The sequence below is a fragment of the Xenopus laevis genome, chromosome 6S, assembly GCF_017654675.1.
Source record: "Xenopus laevis strain J_2021 chromosome 6S, Xenopus_laevis_v10.1, whole genome shotgun sequence".
Lineage (NCBI taxonomy): Eukaryota > Metazoa > Chordata > Amphibia > Anura > Pipidae > Xenopus > Xenopus laevis.
The window spans coordinates 132,965,070-132,987,790 of record NC_054382.1 but is presented as its reverse complement, the minus strand read 5'-3'; the positions used below and the strand labels follow the sequence as shown (position 1 = coordinate 132,987,790).

The 22,721-nt window shown below is 44.0% G+C and overlaps 1 protein-coding gene across 9 annotated transcripts in view; it reads left to right on the top strand.

Annotated features, from left to right (window-relative positions):
• Positions 1-11,968: 11,968 nt before the first annotated feature.
• Positions 11,969-22,721, top strand: part of ptp4a3.S (protein tyrosine phosphatase type IVA, member 3 S homeolog) — a 67,976-nt gene continuing 57,223 nt past the window's right edge. For 6 of the 9 annotated variants that reach the window (XM_018268813.2, XM_018268810.2, XM_041567250.1 and 3 more), the window contains exon 1: positions 14,312-14,674. The gene's annotated coding sequence lies outside the window, so the exon portion shown is untranslated. 9 annotated transcript variants of the gene reach the window in all.

Below are 22,721 nucleotides of genomic sequence, written 5' to 3'. Positions count from 1 at the left end.
AATTGGTGGCCAGGGACCGGTAAAAGTAAAAAATATCAGCTGCCAGCCCCCCCCCCGCCAAGTTAAAAATACAATCTGCCAGGGCCTCCCCATCAGCTGTCAGGGCTCCCCAAGTAAAAAAAATCCAGCTGCCAGGGCCCCCCCAAGTTAAAAAAAAAATCATATGTCAGGGCTCTCCAAGTAAAAAAAAACTAAGCTGCCAGTGCCCCTCCCTAAATTAAAAAAAATGCGTGCCAAAAGGTTTAAAAAAAAAAAATGGTGTTCAGCATGGCTCGGCTCCTACTTCAGCAGTTCAAGGGGTGGCCAGCTAATCCAAAAAATGCAGTAACATTGGGCCCGGGATAATATTCCCCCCAGTGCCTCCCTGATGGGGGCCCTGGATCTAATCTAAGTGGCAGGCAAAAATGTTAGGTCTAGTGATGAGCAAATCTGTTCCATTTCGCCGAAGAATTCACGAAACAGCAAAAAAAATTCACAAAAGTGCTAAAAATTTGTGAACCAGATTGAAGTCAATGCAGGTTTTTTTTTTTGAGTTTTTTTACATTTTTTCTCACTCCAAAGGCATTAAAGTCCATGGGCGCTTTTTCTTATGGTGACGTTTTTTGTCTTGGCGACTTTTTTGTTGCAGAGAAATTTTTCGCCAGTGGATTTTTGCCGCAGTTTCACGGAAAAAATTAGCAGATGGCGAAGTGCGGAATTTCACAGCGAATCCATGCTTGTCGAAAAAATTCGCTCATCACTAGTAAGGGCACCCCCTAGAATTGTAATCAGTTACCTGGTGCTCCTGAAAACTGCACCTGCCTTGGGTACTTGCATGCGAGGAATCCTATTGTTCCTGCCAATGTCGGGTACCTATTGGGACCAAATCAGAGAGATGATGCAGTTCTCTCTCCTCCTATTCTTATCCAATGACTTGGCCCGGTGGGCAGATGCAGGCAGATTTGCTAGACTGAATATTATTAATCCTAATACCAATATAGATGGCATGTGTCATTATGAGTGACTGGCACCGAATTCTCAGTTACAAGTTTAGTGGGATTAGTGATTGGCACACACAGGTTGTCACATTCTAGTAAAACTGTTGTCAGTAACATAAAAGATAAACAAATCTCCCCCCATGCTGCACAAGCCACCAGGTAGGAACTAATGGATGCAATTTTCAAGTTGCCACGGTAACCGCATCCTGGAATGGCGAAGCTATGCACAATATGAGGGACCTCTTTGCTTGCTTTTAGTATAAGCCCAAAGGAGGCCACAGGTAGCAATAATCTTGTAAGGCTGCTACTGAGGAGCAAATTAAGGTAGGGATGGAAGATTTGGGGGGCTCCCCTTATATTGAAATTGAGAGTGATACTATATAGCAGCGCAGATACATATAAATAAAAAGGAAATATGAAAGAAAAGATGACAGGCCTTTAGCGGCTCCAGATGCACCTTAGACCCTGATTAATTGTTGAATGTTTCCAAACTTTTGGCAATGGCAGTAGCCTAGAAAGGGGGCCCATGGAAAGTGTAGCCTGGGGGCCTCACATCTCATTAATCTGCCTCTAATATTATCCCACAATCAGCTTCCTAGGAGATTAAATGAACACTAGGTACATATATCTGAAAGAGGGAGATGGTGTTGGTCAGGGAGACCACCTAAATCACTGTCAAACAAATGCACCCCAAATCCACGTGACTTCTTTGGATTCTCTTGATCAACCAAGGCCGCTGGCAACCAAAATAACCGTGAATCTATTTTTCTATGATCAACCAATGACCCACACAGATTGTGCCTTGGGCGTTTGGAGAGCAATATTTTAGCACATGGACAGCAGTATTGTAGCAGCTACTAGAGCTTTAAGAAAGACAAGGGTCAAGAACTTGGTTTTAGCGCCGTGCCCTTTGAATATTATGCCCGCTGTACCCCGCAGCTTCCAGGAGATCTCTGTCCTATAACTAAGCTGATTTCCCAGGGAGTCGAACAGCTTGTTCCATAGCCAAACATGCCCTGGCTTAGCATGCTTAATGTGAATTCCTGAGCTAGCTGGAACATTCCTCAATAGCATGCTAGCTACAGATAAAATATAATGGCAAGATAGTTCCCTTTCACAAAGGCTTATTAACTCCTATTCCTCAGGATCCCGGGCAGAGTAAAGGTGGCCATACACTATAAAATCCATTCGTTTAGAGAGGTCGCCAAACAAGCAGATCTTTCCCCGATATGCCCACCAACGGCAGGGCTATATTGGGTTAATCTGAACGTTCAGCCCTAGGTCCAAACAATCGCATTATATGAAGGAAATGGGCGCAGACCAATTGTAGGACCGCATCCTCGATCGCAGGAAAAATCAAACCTGCCCGATCAATATCAGGCTGATTTTTGGCCAGGCCTAATTTTGCTGATGCAATCGTTGACCCTAAGGCCCATGATGGAAACACACAATGCACTCCTCATGCGACGGCATTTTCAGACCTGTCCGACTGATGCTCATCAAGATATCCAGCAGTGTGCCCCTTACACATATAATGCAAGCAATAAATATATTTGCTGCCATTTCCGAGAAGGATTTAATCCAAACTGACCCACCAGATTTGTAAACACAATGCTTCCCAAGACTTTATTGCCTGATGTCTGTATTTGGTTTAAAGCTCCACCTCTCCAGTAATACAAAAACTTAAGAGAAAACTTGTGAGAAAGGTTTCTAATTTTAATCCTAAGCATAAGAACATCAGTCTCTTTCTTTCTCCTGACAACTTCCTTGACTACTTGCTGGTCAGACTGGTGGGAAACTGACCAGCAGGTGGCGCTGTTGTAACAAAATTCATTCATATTAACAGTACGGGGCAGATTCACTAACTTCGAGTGAAGGATTCGAATTTAAAAAACTTCGAAGTTTTTTTTTGGGCTACTTCGACCTTCGACTACGACTTCGAATCGAAGGATTCGAACTAAAAATCGTTCGACTATTCGACCATTCGATAGTCACAGTACTGTCTCTTTAAAAAAAACTTCAACCCCCTAGTTCGCCATCTAAAAGCTACCGAAGTCAATGTTAGCCTATGGGGAAGATCCCCATAGGCTTGGCTAACTTTTTTTGGTTGAAGGATAATCCTTTGATCGTTGGATTTAAATCCTTCGAATCGTTCGATTAGAAGGATTTAATCGTTCGATCAAAGGAATTATCCTTCGATCGAGCTATCTGCGCTAAATCCTTCGACTTCGATATTCGAAGTCGAAGGATTTTAATTCCTAGTCGAATATCGAGGGTTAATTAACCCTCGATATTCGACCCTTAGTGAATCCGCCCCCCAATGTATCCCTTAATATCTTGGAATTAAAATAAAATAAATCATGTACATTGCAAAATTTCTTTTATATAACAAAACTCCAGTTTCACGCAATGATTTCTTTCTTGTTTCTTGTGTTGAACTGTCACCGTTTGGATACATTGCTGCATTGTGAAGAAGCACATACACCTTGTTTCCAAATGCAACACACGTGTTCACTAATGGACACAGCGAACTTGAATGTGACTCAGGGCTTGGGAGGGAGCACCTAACCCATATTCATTATGAGTAATGTCTCCTATTGTGATAAACTCTGGCAAAGGCCTCATATTAAGTTGCCAAAATGCATTAAGAGTGTGGATGCAGAAACAAGAGCCGATTCTGCTGATTCCACAGAAAAGACTTGAAATAAAATTTCAAGAAGAGTGGATCAGTGGTAGAAGACACACAATGACACAACTTGAAGCCTGTCTTACACCATCTTCCTGTGACTGACATTTTATTTCTTTGTGAGGCAACTTCGGCGACCTTGGATAATGAAGCACTCCGAGTGCAATCCCACCGGCGATTTAGACTCTAGCCGACGGGAAGGCTTTTCAGGGAGATTAGTGGCCCGAAGAAGAGGCAATTTGTAGCCGGGCAACTAAATCTCCCCGAATCATAGTGTGTGCCCTTACCCTAAGCCCACAGTCACACCAGGCCGATGTTGCTTTCAACAGCAATTACATTTAAAAATAACATTTAAAGCACTAATCATTTTTAAAAAATGTATTTTGGAAAGTTGCAAAGAATTATGTTTTCTTTTATTAGGCAATTTTTTAATTTGGGGGTGACTTGCCCTTAAACTTCTGTCCCAGTGGCTGCACAGATCCTATCTGATCCCCATTGTAAGCAGCAGTCCTGCCCTGCTTTATGGCAGCTGAGATTCTAGCTATCTGTATAACAGAGCATTCTGTCCCAGTGGCTGCACAGATCCTATCTGATCCCCATTGTAAGCAGCAGTCCTGTCCTGCTTTATGGCAGCTGAGATTCTAGCTATCTGTATAACAGAACATTCTGTCCCAGTGGCTGCACAGATCCTATCTGATCCCCATTGTAAGCAGCAGTCCTGTCCTGCTTTATGGCAGCTGAGATTTTAGCTATCTGTATAGTCCAGCTCTGCTTTATGGCTGTGTTGCATGGACTCCACCAACTTCCAACAACCTGTTCCACAATTCTTCTGCATTTCTTGCTTTTGCCTCACAAACACCATTGGGCCACTCCATAACGTAAGTCTTGTTGGTCTGGAACCAAGATGTTGCTCAGTTACTGGTGTGTTTGGGGTCGTTGTCTTGTTGAAACCCCCATTTCAAGGACATTTCCTCTTGGGCATAAGGCAACATGAGCTCTTCAAGTATTTTCATGTATTGAAACTGATCCACGATCTCTGGTATAAAGGGATAAATAGGCCCAACACCATAGTATGAGAAACACCCCCATATCATGATGTTTGTGCTTCACTCTGTACTGGGGCTTCAATCCAGTGTTTGGGGGGCATCTGACAAACTGTCTGCGACACCTACACAGAAAAAGAACAATCTTGCTTTTATCAGTCCACACAATGTTGCGTCATTTCTCTTTAGACCAGTCAATGTGTTCAATGAGGATAATTATAAGCTCTTTAGCACATCAGCAATGGGACTTCTTGTCAATAACTTGGCTTCACATAGTCACTTGTAATTGTAACAGTATCACAGGCACCTTTACTCCTTCTCTGATCTTCCCGGAGCTGATCATTGGCTGAGTCTTTGCCATATTGGATATTCTTCTCTCCATTCCAATGGTCGTTTTCCCTTTTCTTCCACGTCTTTCAAGTTTTGGTGCCATTTTAAAGCATCTGAGATCATTTTAGCTGATCAGCCTCTCATTTCTGAACTGTTTTCCCCTCTCCAATGAACTTGTGAATCAAAGTCGTCTGTTCTTCTGAACAATGTGTGGAAGGAGCCATTTGAGTGAGAGTTTCAGAGAGAAATGAACTATAACCAGCAGCACAACATTTGCTCCTTCCTTCATTAAATAAGGGCCCAAATTGACTCCTGTTTTTCCCCCAGAATGAATGAGCTCACTAATTGTACCCCACACTGCTATTTTTTGGAACAAGCAATTATTATGTGGAACACTGCTATTATTTGGAACAAGCAATTATTATGTGGAACACTGCTATTATTTGGAACAAGCAATTATTATGTGGAACACTGCTATTATTTGGAACAAGCAATTATTATGTGGAACACTGCTATTATTTGGAACAAGCAATTATTATGTGGAACACTGCTATTTTTTGGAACAAGCAATTATTATGTGGAACACTGCTATTATTTGGAACAAGCAATTATTATGTGGAACACTGCTATTATTTGGAACAAGCCTGAATGAATGATTCAATGACACAAAATCAGCAGCATGACATGACTGTTGGGTCTGTTGGGTTTCTATTTCTCTACTACACCTACTAGTAAACTATTTGCCATGTAGAAATAGAATTTCTACCAAAAACAGTGATTGATCAGGTTAGTGATGTTGCACTGCTATTATTCTGAACACAACTGTTTACACCCATCTAGTACACTGCAGAATATGATGGCGCTTTATAATTACATGTTCATAATACAGGTATGGGATCCGTTATCCAGAAACCCGTTATCTAAAAAGCTCTGAATTACAGAAAGGATGTCTCCCATAGACTCCATTTTATCCAAATAATCCAAACTTTTAAAAAATATTTCCTTTTTCTGTGTAATAATAAAGCAGTAACTTGTACTTGATCCCAACCAAGATATAATTCATCTTTATTGGAAGCAAAACCAGCCTCTTGGGTTTATTTAATGTTTTCATGATTTCTAGTAGACTTAAGGTATGAAGATCCAAATTACAGAAAGATCCATTATCCGGAAAACCTCAGGTGCTGAGTATTCTGGATAACAGGTCCCATACCTGTAATAATAATAATATTCTATAAGGCACAACAACCTTAGTATCTATTAAAGCAATTGTACAACACACCTACTCTAGAGTCAGCGCAGAACAGTAACACATTTTACACAACACAGAAAGGTTTGTACACTGACAAGATCAGATAAAATCTTCATGAAATATCATCAGTTTCCAACCAATAGGGAATATGTGTAATGCTTACAAACAGGCCGCTGTTATGTGAAAAGCAAGTTGTAACACAGACACACAGTGTATGGGAAAATGTCTATTACTTGATAGCAAGGAAGATAAATAACGCAGCCCATTCCGCATTTCAGAGAGTGAAGAGACTGGCTTTGTGTGCATTTATTTTATCTTGCTCTTAGCAAATGTTTTAAAAAGTGGTATCTTGTAAATAAACTGCAAGCTCAGCAAACACGCCTCAATAAAGGGAGACTAGTCATGAATGTAACCTTGTTTGCAGCCAGTTTAAACTTTTACATCTCACATTTATTTAGTTTGTGAATTAGAGGGCATGTAAAGGCAAACAATATAAAATCCAATTTTTACTTTCTTTAATGAAAAATAAACCTATTTCCAATATACTTTTAAAAAACATGTGTATCGTTTTTATAAGCAACCTGACTGTATGCAGTGAAATTCTCCCTTCATTTACTGCTGTGGATAGGAATTGTCAGACGGTCCCTAACTGCTCTGCAGGGAAACAATCATACTTATGAACAGCAGGGGGAGCCTTCGCCTTACTTCCCAGCCATGCAGAACTCAAGCAGCTTTGTTTGTTTCCTTGTAGAGCAGTCAGCGACTGTGTAGAGATTATATTGGATTTTATTTTTTCCTAGACATCCCCTTTACTGTTTCCAACTCCAGCTGCAGGGACAAAGATCATGGAGCCAGATTTAAACAGATAAACTGGGATTCTATTTGGAGGATTATTTTGCTGCAGCCACTGGTTCTGCAGAGTTGGAGAAAGGTTGTATTAAACAATACAAAAACTATAGAATCCACATTAGATTACATGACAACACAGGACCCAGTGCAGTCTGTATATTCTGATTATTAATCAGTCTTGTTGTATCAGCTTCTGGCAGATATTATTTGACTTGTGCTGATTTGATAATTTATGACGATCCCTAAGCAGCCCAGACCACACTGAGCATGTGCACAGTTTTGGTCTTGCAAAGATGTATAACAAAGTTACAAGATGGTGACCCCCTGTGGCCAACTTTAAAAGCATAAATCATTTGTTTGATTAGGCTTGTGGTGCAGTAAGTTCATGTTTATGTTTAGTATACAAAATACAGCATTTATAGCCTTATTCTATTTTAGACTTTACTTCCCCTTTAAGAGGAATTTCAGCCCTCCCAAAAATAATGTTTTGCCTAATAAAAGAAATCATTGTAAGCATCTTTGAAATATATATTCATTCCAAATGGTCTATGGTTTTTAAGTTATTTGTATATGTATGCTATTGAAAGCAGCGTGTGTCTGTCCCTTTAGGGCGTGAACACATACGCAGGTAGAAGGCAGCAAGTTGCACTTATTGTCCAGTCCTTTTGGAAACTATGGCAGAAATTACAATTGCATGTAATGGAAATATGGAAAAAACTAAAAGGAATTATTATTCTAAGCATAATTAAAGGGGTTGTTCACCTTTAAATTTACTTTAAGTATGAGTGATATTCTGAGACAATTTGCAATTGGTTTTCATTTTTTATTATTTGTGGTTTTTCAGTTATTTAGCAGCTCTCCAGTTTGCAGTTTCAGCTGTCTGGTTGCTAGGGTCCAAATTACCCTAGCAACCATGCATTGATTTGAATAAGAGACTGGAATATGAATAGAAGAGGCCTGAATAGAAAGAGGAGTAATAAAAAGTAGCAATAACAATACATTTGTAGCCTTATAGGGCATTTTTTTTTTAGATGGGGTCAGCGACCCCCATTTGAAAGCTGAAAAGAGTCGGAAGAAAATGGCAAATAATTAAAGAACTATACAAAATAAATAATGAAGACCAGTTGAAAAGTTGCTTTGAATTAGCCATTCTATGACATATTAAAAGTTAACTTAAAGGTGAACCACCCCTTTAATTAAAAATTCTGTACTTTTGGAAATAAGATACTCTTTAGTGCCCCCCCTCCCTGACAATCTGCCTCTCTTTATGCAGTTATCAGTATTTTTGGGGAGTTTTAATGCTGCAAACCTTTGTGTTAATACATTGTGTAAGCAAAGAGAGCACACGCCAATGACGTAGTAGAGATCTCAATTAAACTCTGTTAGTTATCCAGAAGCGTGTCTCCCAGTTTTACCTGCACTCCCCTTCATTGCGATTTCTTCCGTTCAGCCGCAGGGAAGCGCAGGGGTAGACGCAGTCAATTATTGTGAAGGGGGCTGTACTCACACAGACGCATGTATGCGCCAAACGCAGGTAGGACGCAGCATGTTGCATTTCACCAGAGTTTGTCGCATACATGCGTCTGTGTGAGTACAGCCAGGGCAGCCATCAGGGGTGGACAGGGGGGAGAGTTGTAGGGGGCCCCCGAGGGTAAGGGGGGCCCCGGCCATGCCAGACTTACTTGATTAGCAGGGCCCCCCATGTTTCTGAAAGCTGCTGACTTCGGGAAGGCATGGACGTTTAAGGCGCCCTGGTCACCAATTCTCTTATAATGGGGGGGGGGCCTGGCCACCAATTTTTTTTTCTCATGTGGGGTCCTAGCCACCAATATTTTTAATGGGGGGGCCCTGGCCACAAATATTTTTATTATGGGGGGCCCTGACCACGAATATCTTTTTATTTTTTATTAACATGTGGGAACCATAGCCACCAATGTTTTTTTTGTTTTTTAACTGTGTGGTGGGGGGCGGACCTGTGGGGTGGGCGGACCTGTGGGTGGGGCTTGCGGTGGGCGCAGCCCAGGGAGCCCAGGAAATGTTGTCGTATGGGGCCCTGTGATTTCTGATGGCGGTCCTGAGTACAGCCCCCTTCACAATAATTGACTGTGTTTACTCCTGGGCTCCCCTGCCGTTTCCTTTTTCTATGTAATAATAAAACAGTACTTTTTACTTGATCCCAACTAAAGATGGCCATATACGGAGAGATCCGCGATGCGGATCTCGCGATGTCACCAAACAAGCGGACCTCTCCCCAATATGCCATAATGATTGGTAAACGGCAGTCGTATTGCGGGACTGCATCAACGAACAGATGAGATCCACGATCCGACAGGATTTTTAGTCATGTCTGTTTCTGACTTTCAGCCAGATATCGATCGGGGAAGCCTGTCGGTGGGCCCCATACATGGGCCAATAAGCTGCCGACTGCTTTTATCGGCCCGTGTATTGCCACCTTTAGGGCTAGGCTACACGGGAAGATTTCAGGGAGATTAGTCGCCTGGCGACTAATCGTCGCGTCTAATCTCCCTGAATGGCTTGCTGGTATCTCGCACCCACTAGCGCTAAAGTCGCCTGTGCCTATTCACACGCGGCGACACGTTTTTCAAAGTCGCTCGAAATTGCCTTTTCGAGCGACTTTGAAAAACGTATCGCCGCGTGTGAATAGGCGCAGGCGACTTTAGCGCTAGCGGGTGCGAGATACAAGCAAGCCATTCAGGGAGATTAGTCGCCTCAAAGACGCGGCGATTAGTCGCCAGGCGACCAATCTCCCTGAATCTTCCCGTGTGGCCCTAGCCTTAGATATAATCATCCTTATAGGTGGTAAAACAATCACATTTAAATGATTTTTAGATGACTTAAGGTAAGGAGATCCAAATTACATAAAGATCTGAGCCTTCTGGATAACAGGTCCTATAACTGTATTTAAACAAATGATCAAATCTTAAGGTGGCCACACATAGACAGATTAAAGATGCTGATTTTGGTGCTTTAGACCAATTCGGCAGTTTATCTGCCTGTGTATGGGGGCTTCTGAAGGCTCTCCCTGATCAATCTCTTGCCAAAAATCAGCCAGATATCAATCAGGGAGGTTTGGTTTTTCTATGTGATCGAGGACCACATTGGCTAGTTGATGCAGTCAAGTGCTTCTCTGCACTAGCATCGTGGACCACCCAGTGCCAAAAAGGTGAATGAGGGGTAAAGGGGGCCCCAGCCACAGCATCAGAGCAGCAGAGGGGCCAGGATCCCCCTTGGGATGAAAGATTTATACTCAGGCTAATGTTAGGACATGCTCTAAACTACCTTCAGGGTTGACCTTTGTTGGTAGGTTAACCGACCCAAAAACTGACATTTAGTTCACGCAGCACCAAACAGGGGCACCCAGAGAAAAAGTATTACCTGCTCATTTTGAAGATAGCACTTTGTAGAAATCACTATAGAACACACAAGAAAAATCTGTGCATAGACTTTCTATGGTCCAAGACACACACGGATTAGTGTTGCAGCACCCTGGTGACTGCACTGAATACGAACAAAACTGCACTAGGTTCTGTTATTTGGGTTTTTTTCCGTAGCCTGTGGAGCTGATCTATAATTGTATCTTTATCACCTGCTCGGTGCCTACGTGATTGTATTCACTGGGGGGGAGGGTGCACAACAAAGTGAGTTTTACTTAACTTGACCTTTAAATTGGTGTCCGAAGTACGGCATTGACATAATTTGATGTATATAAGATGGGAAATGTTGCCACAGAGGGCCATAAGGGGTAGGTTGGGCCTCAGATACCTGCTGGACTCGGCGGTGTTTATTTAAGGCTTTGCAGAAAAGATTCCTGCCCCTCCCCCCACATACCATCCCAATGCTTCATCAATGAAGCTCTCTCACCTGTTTCCACTTGCAGGAAAATTTCCTGTTTTCCTGGGAAATTTGGCCCCCTGAAGGGATCCGATTACAAACTCTATAATATTGTGGATTCTGGATATTCGGCGCCTGCATCAGTGGCCTTGTACTACACTCTATTCGCTCCAACTCCCTGTATGGACAAAGAGAGTGGTGTTTATACTGCACTTATTTAGCTTTTTATTGAACAGCTCTTCAGTTTGCCATTTCTTTAATCTGGTTGCTAGGGTCCAAATTACCCTAGCAACCATGCACTGATTTGAAGAAGAGACTGAACTGAAGAACTGAATGGAAAAACGAGTAATGAAAATTTGCAACAATAAATTTGTAGCCTTACAGAGCATTTGTTTTTAGATGGGGTCAGTGACCCCCATTTGAAAGATGGACAGAGTCAGAAAAAGAAGGCAAATAATTCAAAAGCTATATAAAATAAATAATGAAGACCAATTGAAAAGTTGCTTAGGATTGGTCGTTGTAAAACATACTACAAGTTTACTTAAAGGTGAACCACTCCTTTAAGTTATTTTAATATGTTAGAGTGGCTAATTCTAAGCAACTTTTCAATTGGTCTTCATTAGTTATTTTTAATATTTTTTTTTAAGTACTCGCCTTCTTCTTCTGGCTCTACAAATGGTCTACATGTGCATTGTTATTGCTACTTTTTATAACCCATCTTTCTATTCAGACCCTCTCCTATTTCATATGCGCTTATTTAAATAAATGCATGGTTGCTAGGCTAATTTGGTGGCAAAATGCTTGCGAGCACCCTCTATTCTTTCCTATGGGAATCACCTGCAAGTAGGGTTGCCGCCTTTTAATAAAATTTCCATCGGCCGGTGTTGGAGGTGGGAACAAAAGGGAGGGCTGTGACTAAAAGGGGCGTGATGTGATGTAAAAGGGGCGGTGTGCTGTGAAAAGGGGAGGAGCTAGCATGCGTGATGGCCAGAATGAGGCAAAAAGGTAAGTTTTGAGCGGATTGGGGGTGGGCAAAGGGCTTTTGTTGGGGGTATTACAATTTTACCAGCAGCTAAATTGCCAGTAAATTTGCAATACTGGGCTTTGGCAGGTGTTTTACTGGCTAGGCCGGTAAAATACTGGCAAGGTGGCAACCCTACGTGCAGGGGTGGGTCAAGGGACATAATCCTGACCAAAGCACATTTAGGTAAAGCCACGTAACGCACAAGCCCAGGTGAATCCTATAGAACTATATGGGCAGTTTGACAGATCTGCACCCGCTGGAAAATAATGGAAAGTGTCAAAATGCTGGAAATTGTCCCATTCATTACACAAAACAAGCCCTCAAAGGCTCATGCCACACAGTTCCAGTGTTGGACTGGGGTGTCTGGGGCCCAACAGGGCTCCACATTCAGGGACCCCCCACCCCAGTCAAGTGGGTTATCTTATTGCTAGGGTCCAATTTGACATAGCAACTAGGCACTGGATTGAAAAGGAGAAAGGAGTATGAATAGAGGAGGCCCTATATATAAAGAGAAGTGATACAAAGTAACAATAAGATGTCACCTCACAGAGGAACAGGTTTTTGGCTGCTGAGGTCAGTGACCCCCATCTGAAAGTATGAGAGAAGAGGAAAGCAATAATTCAAAAACTATAAAAAATACATTTGAAAAGTTTAAAAAACTCCATTGTATATAATACTAAATGTTATCCCATTCCTGAAGTTAAACCACCCATTTCAGCTGGTGGTATGTGGTGGGTGTTGCAAACAAGAGCTGGGGGGCTACAAGTTGCACAGCCTGGTGCAGTGTCAGATTGGGACACCAGGGGCCCACCCAAAAACCTTTGACTAGGGGCCCACCAATTAATCTTAGACCAGGGGCCCACTCTTTGTACTATTATTCTTCCTCTTCTCACTCAACCTCTATTTTCCTAGTCTCTTTTCTTTACATACTATAATCTAATATTCCATCTATTTAGCCTCTTTGTTCTCATAGAAATAGGGAATGACCATGAAATAGGCCAAATATTTAGCAGCATGAGGGGCCACTGACACCCGGGCCCACCGGGACTTTTCCAGGTACCCTGTGGGCCAGTCCGACACTGGGCTGGTTCTGTTAATGTATTCGTTATAACAAATCAATATGATATATTTTTTCCTCTACCTCTCCTCCTCATCATGGCCCTGTGTTGTACAATGAAACGGCTTCTCTATTGTCGGTGACCCCCAAAAGTATTGGAATGCTCTCTATTAGGGGGGACACTCCCTCTTTAATGGGGTTTGTCACTTAGTGGTGGGTCACTTTTAAGTTAACTTTTATTATGTTATAGAATGGCTAATTCTAAGCAAGTTTCAACTGGTCTTCATTATTTATTTATTATAGTATAGCTTTCAAACAGGGGTCACTGACCCCGTCTAAAACACAAAGTTCTGTAAGGCTATAAATGTATAGTTATTGCTACTTTTTATTCCTCGTCTTTCTATTCAGGCCTCTCTTATTCATATTCCAGTGCATTCCATATATATCAGTGCATGGTTGCTATGGGAATTTGGACCCTAGCAACCAGATTGCTGAAATTGTAAACTGGAGAGCTGCTCAATAAAAAGCTAAATAACTCAAAAACCACAAATAAAAACAAATTGTCTCAGAGTATCCCTGGTGTAGAGACTATTTGTTTTTAATAGTCAATAGGCAACTTTGGGCGACTATAGAAAACGCATCGCCGCGTGTGCATTAGCGCAGGCGACTTTGCGTTGTAGCCTATGGGGAAAAACGCTGAGATAGTCGCGCAAAAGACGAGGCGATTAGTTGCCAGGCGACAAAATCTCCCCGAATCTCCTTGTGTGGCCTTACCCTTACAGAGCATTTGTTGTGAGATGGGGTCACTGACCCCCATTTGAAAGCTGGAAAAAATATAGTAAGCAGCAACATTTTTGAAAACTATATAAAAAGAAAAAAATTAAAGGCCAATTAGAGATTTGCTTAGAAGTAGCCATTTTTTAACATACTAAAGGTCAACTTAAAGGAGAACTAGCCCTTTAAATGTTGGAGGGAGCTGACCTATAGGCAGGCCAGGTAGGAAGCTCGGGAATCTGTGCCCCAGGAGCAGCCAATAGCAGAGCAGCTCCCAGGTTACGCCCTCTCGGCGGCTGCTGGAGGCCCAGGTCACATGAGGACACACAGAGCATCCCGCTAGCAGGTATGGCTACCACGTGACTCGCGCTAGAGGCGGGAAAGAGTCGGGGGCGTGTCTTTAATTCCGCTAAAGGGTGGGGTTACGAAATTCGCACTGGCGGTAGCGTTTGGTGTCGCAGGCGGCGAGTATAATTCTCAGAATCCTAACTGTGGGCGTGTTCGAAGGCGGGACAGAGCCGGCAGCCGTGTCAAAAGAGCTGTGGGAAAAGAAGGCGAGTCGTGAGGCATGCTTGGGGCGGGGCTGAAGTACAAGGCGGAGCCAAGGCCGTAAGCGTACTGCGGCGTGTAAAGCTGACAGGGTGGGGTTTCCCGGATTTCCATCGCCGAGTGTGTGGGTGTTAGAGGGCGTGGCCAACAGGAGGTGGAGACTCCGGAAAAGGCGTGGCTGGAGGCCAGCGAGTCGGGGTGGATGCGCGGGGAGTGTTCCATAACCACTGGCTGAGTGCTGAGCTGCTGTCCGTCTGTCCGAGCGGTGCGACTCGTGCGGAACGGTACGTAATGGCTCCGGCCTCAGAGGAGTCGCCGTGTCAGGGTGCGTCTTCCCTTCCCCTGGGAGCTCCCAGCAGTCATTGGGTGTGAGGCAATTCTGGGAATGATGGGAGTTGTAGTTGAACGAGGTTGACAGGATTGTTCGTGGGCTGTGAGTGAGTCAGTCACATCCAACCTCTGCGCCCCCACGTCCAACCTCTGCGCCCCCACGTCCCACCTCTGCGCCCCCACGTCCCACCTCTGCGCCCCCACGTCCAACCTCTGCGCCCCCACGTCCAACCTCTGCACCCCCACGTCCAACCTCTGCACCCCCACGTCCAACCTCTGCACCCCACGTCCAACCTCTGCACCCCCACGTCCAACCTCTGCAGCCCACATCCAAACTCTGCACATCCAACCTCTGCGCCCCCACGTCCAACCTCTGCACCCCCACATCCAACCTCTGCACCCCCACGTCCAACCTCTGCACCCCACGTCCAACCTCTGCACATCCAACCTCTGCGCCCCCACGTCCAACCTCTGCACCCCCACGTCCAACCTCTGCACCCCCACATCCAACCTCTGCACCCCCACGTCCAACCTCTGCACCCCCACGTCCAACCTCTGCGCCCCCACGTCCAACCTCTGCACCCCCACGTCCAACCTCTGCGCCCCCACGTCCAACCTCTGCACCCCCACGTCCAACCTCTGCGCCCCCACGTCCAACCTCTGCGCCCCCACGTCCAACCTCTGCGCCCCCCGCGTCCAACCTCTGCGCCCCCCGCGTCCAACCTCTGCGCCCCCACTTACCTTCTGTATCCCCCACTTACACACACACACACTCATACACTCCTGACACACACACACACACTCCTGACACACACAGATCTACCTGCTGATGCACAGCCATGCACTGAGTCAATCTCACACACATCCATGTGCTCACACTGCTTTTCACACGCACATCCCTGGCCTCCCCTTACATACATGCACTGACACTCCTTCCCATTGTGTGTGTCTCACCAGTGTTACTGTGCACTCTCCCTGCTCACATGCACCTCCATCTATTACTGACACACTCACACACGAGGGGGAAGGAGCATCAGTTGTGCTTCTCTGCATTCTTCTCACTGGGCTTTCCCGACACACTTGTGCACAACCGCCCATCACTGACACACACTAACACACACACACACTCACGCACACACTCACACACCAGGGGGATGGAACATTCTTTGTGCCGTCTGCTCCCCAGCACACACTTGTGCACAGCCGTGTAACAGTGACACATTATGGGGATGGAGCATCAGTCATGTCACTGTACAGTCTCTCCCCACACAGCCGTGTATTACTGACACACTCCCACACTACTGGGTTTGGAGCATCAGTTGTGTTACCCTGTATTTGTCTTGCTGTGCTTTCCCAGCACTCACACAACATGCACAACTGTGTATTACTGACACACACTCACATTAGGGGGGGAGCAGAGTATCCGTTATCCACTCCCTGGGCTTTCCCAGCACACAAACTGGCAGTTACACAGTGTGTGGAGGGGGGGTGTAGGATCAACACGCCATTGTGTATCCCCCCTCCGCCATACATAAATACATAGCTAGATACACACATACATATATATACTGGTAGGGAGGAATGAGGGTCGGCTTTCTTTCCCATTGTGATCATACCCCCCCCCTCGTCTCCCCTCACGCCAGCTCTAGATATTTGCTGCCGCCACACTCACTAGATCTCGTCCTACAGCCCTTCTGTTATTATCTATCCAGCTAACAGGGCAGCTGCTGCTTTCTTGGGATTTCTGTGATGGAAAAGCTCATTGGCATTTTAGGTGCATTCCCTTTTTCTCTCTGCAGCTCGGATGAGATAAACATGCAATAAATCTTATCTGTAAGTGACGTGTGCTGTGTATTACGGGTATAACAATCTGCTTTATGCATTTGTGGTTCCGTCGATTTCTAATTGTACATCATGACCTAAACTTTATATCATCACTTTGTGACTCACACCGCTTCCCTGCTCACTCATTGGCCGGCGTGATCATCCTCTTCTTCTGACATTGAGTCTTTGTTGTGATTAAATGACAGTTGGAGAGAGACAGGTGTTTTACCTGTAGTGTACAGCTTGATCCAACGGTGATCCCTTCTGTTGAAACATTAGTGTAAAGTCATTGGTCTGATTGTCGTTGGACCAGCCATTGTGCAGATCAGCTGCAATCGTTTTACCCAACAATTGGTTAAAGCTGTGTGATCCGTCGTGGCTGTTGGAAATCGTTGCTGCAATGGTAAAGAGAAGGCTCGGCCCTTTCCTTTAAGGGGGAACTATCGCAAAAATGAAAATTTATTATAAGCTTCAGCATACTGAAATAAGAAACTTTCTGTAATGTTTCTGAAATAATCAAGTTTATCTTCACTATTCCTCTCTCAGCATCTGTTTCTCTTCATTCTGTCTTCATGCGGCAGTTGGGTGTCAGATAGTCAATGACCATTAGATCCAATATATCTTATAGGGGGGCTCCTTTCCTTGCAGATGTATTAGAGCTCACTCAAATAACTGATTCCAGTACAAACAAAATAACTGCCTTTTGCACAAATCCTGCATGTAGAGAGACATGATGTCTGGTGAGTTTAAGAGAGTGAGCTCTAATACATCTTCTAGGCAAAAGGAGCCCCCCTATAAGATATATTGGATCTAACTGTCAGTGAATATCTGACACCCAACTGCTGCATGAAGACAGAATGAAGAGAAACAGATGATGAGAGAGGAATAGTGAAGATAAACTTGATTATATCAGAAACACTACAGAATATTTGATTGTGCTTCAAAAGTTTATTTCAATATGATGAAGTTTATATTAAATTGAAATTTTTGCAATAGTTCAATAGGAACAGTAACATGAAAAAAAATCAGTGTCTTAAAGTCATAAAAATATAATGCAGTGTTGCCCTGCACTGGTAAAACAGCTGTGTTTGCTTAAGAAAAAACTAATATTGTTTATATAAATAAGCTGCTGTGTTGCAATGGGGGCAGCCATTCAAATGAGAAAATGATCAGGTTACACAGCAGCTCTGTAGAACATAATGGTGTTTTCTGTTATCCACTATTAAACCTGTGCCGTATAGCCTTTTTTTCAATTTCCGCTATTGCTACACAGCAGCTTGTTTATATAAACTATAGTAGTACTTATCTGTTATCTACTGTGTATCCTGTGCTTGAATGGCTGCCCCCATGGCTACACAGCAGCTTGTTTATATAAACTATAGTAGTACTTATCTGTTATCTACTGTGTATCCTATGCTTGAATGGCTGCCCCCATGGCTACACAGCAGCTTGTTTATATAAACTATAGTAGTACTTATCTGTTATCTACTGTGTATCCTGTGCTTGAATGGCTGCCGCCATGGCTACACAGCAGCTTGTTTATATAAATTATAGTAGTACTTATCTGTTATCTACTGTGTATCCTGTGCTTGAATGGCTGCCCCCATGGCTACACAGCAGCTTGTTTATATAAACTATAGTAGTACTTATGTTATCTACTGTGTATCCTGTGCTTGAATGGCTGCCCCCATGGCTACACAGCAGCTTGTTTATATAAACTATAGTAGTACTTATCTGTTATCTACTGTGTATCCTGTGCTTGAATGGCTGCCCCATGGCTACACAGCAGCTTGTTTATATAAACTATAGTAGTACTTATCTGTTATCTACTGTGTATCCTGTGCTTGAATGGCTGCCCCCATGGCTACACAGCAGCTTGTTTATATGAACTATAGTAGATTTTCTGAAGCAAACACAGTTTTACCAGTGCAGAGCAACAGTACATGGTATTTTCATTACTTTAAAACACGTTCATATTTTGGTGTTACTGTTCCTTTAACATCAAACCTTACATGACAGCTGTTTCTGTAAGTACAATCCGTTCCTAGCTGTTGTTGCTGTGAGTTTTGTTCCGTGGGGCTTGATGATTGGATCGTAGGGACGAGACTGCTTCGATGACAGACCTGTGCAAGCATTATTATAATTGTGCATTTTAGCCGCTGAGTTGGCATTAAAAGTCGTCAGCATTTTGCTTTGGGTTTGTTTTCAGTGTACAAACTCTGCATCCCGTTTTGCCTCTGTCGTGTTGGTGACTTTGTTGGAGCGTTTAGTTCAGGAAGCACAGAAAAGTGATCCCTGGGCAACCGAATACCGGTACTCCGTGTGCAATATTACCGCGTTGTGCTTCCATGAGGTCAGGTCGGACACTGTCGCTAATGTGGCACGGAACTAGCATTTGCTGGGCAGATATTTATTTTGCATGCGCTTTGTGCTGAAAAGTTTATGAATGCATGAGTGGTTCAAATCCCATGGAAATGTTTCTCAGAAGGACGCTTGTGATTATTTGCTGTGATTTCTTAAAAAAGGGGTAAAAGTGCCATGGGCAAGTAGGAATTACAGTTTGCAGTGCCTTTAAAGGAGAAGGAAACCCCCCTGGGTGCAAAAACCCTCCCCTGTGTTGCTTTCCCTCCCTCCTCCCCCTTGGCCTACCTGTCTCGCTGGGCAAATGCCCCTAACTTGTTACTTACCCTTCTGCGCAGGTCCAGTCCACGGAGTTCACAGACGACATCTTCTTCCACGCGATCTTCTGCTTTGACCAGCGTTTTGGCGAATGCGCAGTAGGAGCATTTCACCGGTACGGATCTACTGCGCATGCACCAAAAGTCACAAAGTTTTCCGATTTCACTTCGAGACTTTTGGCGCATGCGCAGTAGATCCGTACCGGCGAAATGCTCCTACTGCGCATGCGCCGGTCAAAGCAGGAAGAAGATCGATTGGAAGAAGATGGCGTCTGTGAACTCCGTAAACTGGACCTGCGCAGAAGGGTAACTAACAAGTTAGGGGCATTTGCCCAGCGGGACAGGTAGGCCAGGGGGGAGGAGGGAGGGGAAGCAACACAGGGGAGGGTTTTTGCACCCAGGGGGTTTCCTTCTCCTTTAAGGTGGCCTCACACAGAGAGATCCACTCGTTTGGTGATGTTGCCAAACAAGCGGATCTCTCCCAAATATGCCCAACTTGAGGTGGACTCCTAATGCTGCAGTACGGACGGTCCGATTGCAGGACCGGGATCCAAGCGGATTGTTAGCCCTGCCTGTTCGCCATCTGGCCAATTTTTGCCCAGATATTGATTGGGGAAGCGAGTCGGAGGGCCTCATACACGGGCCAATAAGCTGCTTTCGGCAGATTTATCGGCCTGTGTATGGCCACCTTTAGGCTAATGGAGCTTTTCTGCTTTCAACCAGTGCAAAACATCAGTGGTCAAAATGGAAAGGGCTCTGGCTGGTGGACATGGAGTGCTGACGGACATCTGTGCAAAAAACGCTCGCTTGAGTATCTTTTTGAGCAGGTCTGTCTTCATCCGGAGTGCTTTTATACCTTTAGGGTCAGGGCACACGCTCAGATTTGGGTTGATTAGTCACTTGGTGACAAATCTCCTCTTCTTCGGGGCGACTAATGTCCCTGAACTGCCGCCCGCTGGCTAGAAAGTGTTCTGACCCTCTGAGCAATTCGTTTTTTGAAGTTGCCTAACAAGAAAACTTCAGAAATCGAAGCGATCAGAGTGCCATCCGGCCTGTGATTTACACTCTAGCCGGCGGGAGGCAGTTCGGGGATATTAGCTGCCCCGAAGAAGAGGAGATTTGTCGCCGGACGACTATTCTCCCCGAATCTGAGCGTGTACCCTGACCCTAAAGGGATACTGTCATGGGAAAACATGTTTTTCTCAAAACACATCAGTTAATAGTGCTGCTCCAGCAGACTTCTGCACTGAAATCCATTTTTCAGAAGAGCAAACTGATTTTTTTACATTTAATTTTTAAATCTGACATGGGGCTAGACATATTGTCTATTTCCCAGCTGCCCCCAGTCATGTAACTTGTGCTCTGATAACTTCAGTCACTCTTTACTGCTGTGCTGCAAGTTGGAGTGATATCACCCCCCCCCCCAGTAGCCTAACAACAGAACAATGGGAAGGTAACCAGATAGCAGCTCCCTAACACAAGATAACAGCTGCCTGGTAGATCTAAGAACAACACTCAATAGTAAAATCCAGGTCCCACTGAGACACATTCAGTTACATTGAGTAGGAGAAACAACAGCCTGCCAGAAAGCAGTTCCATCCTAAAGTGCTGGCTCTTTCTGAAATCACATGACCAGGCAAAATGACCTGAGAGGCACCTACACACCAATATTACAACTAAATACACTTGCTGCTTCAGGAATGACATTTTATATTGTACAGTGAATTATTTGCAGTGTAAACAGTGTCATTTAGAAATAAAAACAACACCACAAAAATCATGACAGAATCCCTTTAAGAGCAGTGACAGGCAAATGGCTGTATATATCCCGCCGCTGTTTTCATCTGGATGGCAACAAAAACCTTTGTGTCCCATGTATCATTACATTCTGACCTCTCTCATAGATTGTGATCCAAGTGGTTTAGTTCATAATTCAATCCTGCCCATTAAATCGCATCCGCTTTCCTCGTTGATCTTTGCGCTCTTATAGTTGTGGTTGAGGGTTCACCCAACTCAAGAATTTATTTGGGTTTCTGCTGAATACGAGCCCTGTTGAGTGACTTGGCCCGAAACCTGAATGGTTGGATGAAGCTGACACAAACCTTTAGTAATGGGGCATGGGTGTTTCTCTATTTTGTGCATCACATTTTGTTGCCCAAGCGGTTTTCTTCTTGGCAGCTGATCAAACACACGGAAGCACCACGACTTGTTAAATACTTTGCATTGCTCAGTATATTAAACTGCAGCACATTTAGATGTTGGTTTCAGTGGCAGCACTCGTAGGCTTGAATGTAAATACCCTAGAAGAAATGATCTGGTCATGTCCAAGAAACATGGCAGCTCCCAGTCATGTAGAAATGTACAGAAAAGGGTAAAAAGTACAAAACAAACCTTAAATGACTTAGGCCTGGCAAACAGCTGCTGTGCACTTGCTCTCTGTACCACCCCATGTGTGAAAATGAATGGCAATTGTATTCAAAATGATTCTTCCTTCCCCTTGAGGATATTGAATGGTTTATTTGCATTCGTTCACAGATTGTGTAAAACGCACAAGCGTCGCAATATTTTTGCTAAGGAATCTGAATTGTGTCTACAGCCAATCAATAAGTCTTGGGGCATCTCCTAGTTAACATTTAATTGATACTTTTTGGGTTTTCCTGCAAGCTCTTAATTACCATTTTTTACTCCTAACGAGCAGTCACAATAGAACAAATGTGTTCTAATTGGAAGAACGTATCATCAGCCTTTTTTTCTTTTTCTCAAGCTTCCCTGATACTCCGGGCCCTTGTGATCTACGCACAGTGCATCTCATGATTGCTGACTTAAGGCTGAACTCCACCAGAGATTTTCGTTGGATCGTCTTGCGGCGACAAAACGCAGGTGACAAGTCGGATGTAGTCGCAGGCGACAAAATATAATGGGACTGAGCGGAAAGTTGCAGGTAAAAACTACATTCCATCAGACACGACTGTGATGTGAATGCAGAAAGCTGCATCTTCATCCGACAGTCTTTTAATGGGACTGAATGAAAAGTCACATGTAAAAACGACACAAAAAGACTGTCGGATGAAGACGCAGCTTTCTTTATTCAGATCACAGTCGGATGAAATGTAGTTTTTACCTGCGACTTTTTGCTCAGTCCCATTATATTTTGACGTCTGCGACTACATCCGACTTGTCACCTGCGTTTTGTTGCAGCGAGACGATCCCATGAAAATCTCCCGTGGAGTTCAGCCCTACATGTATGTATGGCATGGGACCCTGTTTAAAGAAACAGTAGTTCTATCCTCTCTGCAGACTGGGCTTGTGGCATGGGATCTGTTTCCTAAGGGCAGTCTGGCCATTGTCTATGGACTTGGTACTCGGCTGGATACTTTAGTTTGGTGCATATTCTCTGCCAGATGCAAAATGCCAGAATTTACCGGTTACTGTTCTCTTGAAAATACCAGCAATGTACCATTTTATCTGCCTTTGACAACAGTGGTACATGATGGAAACC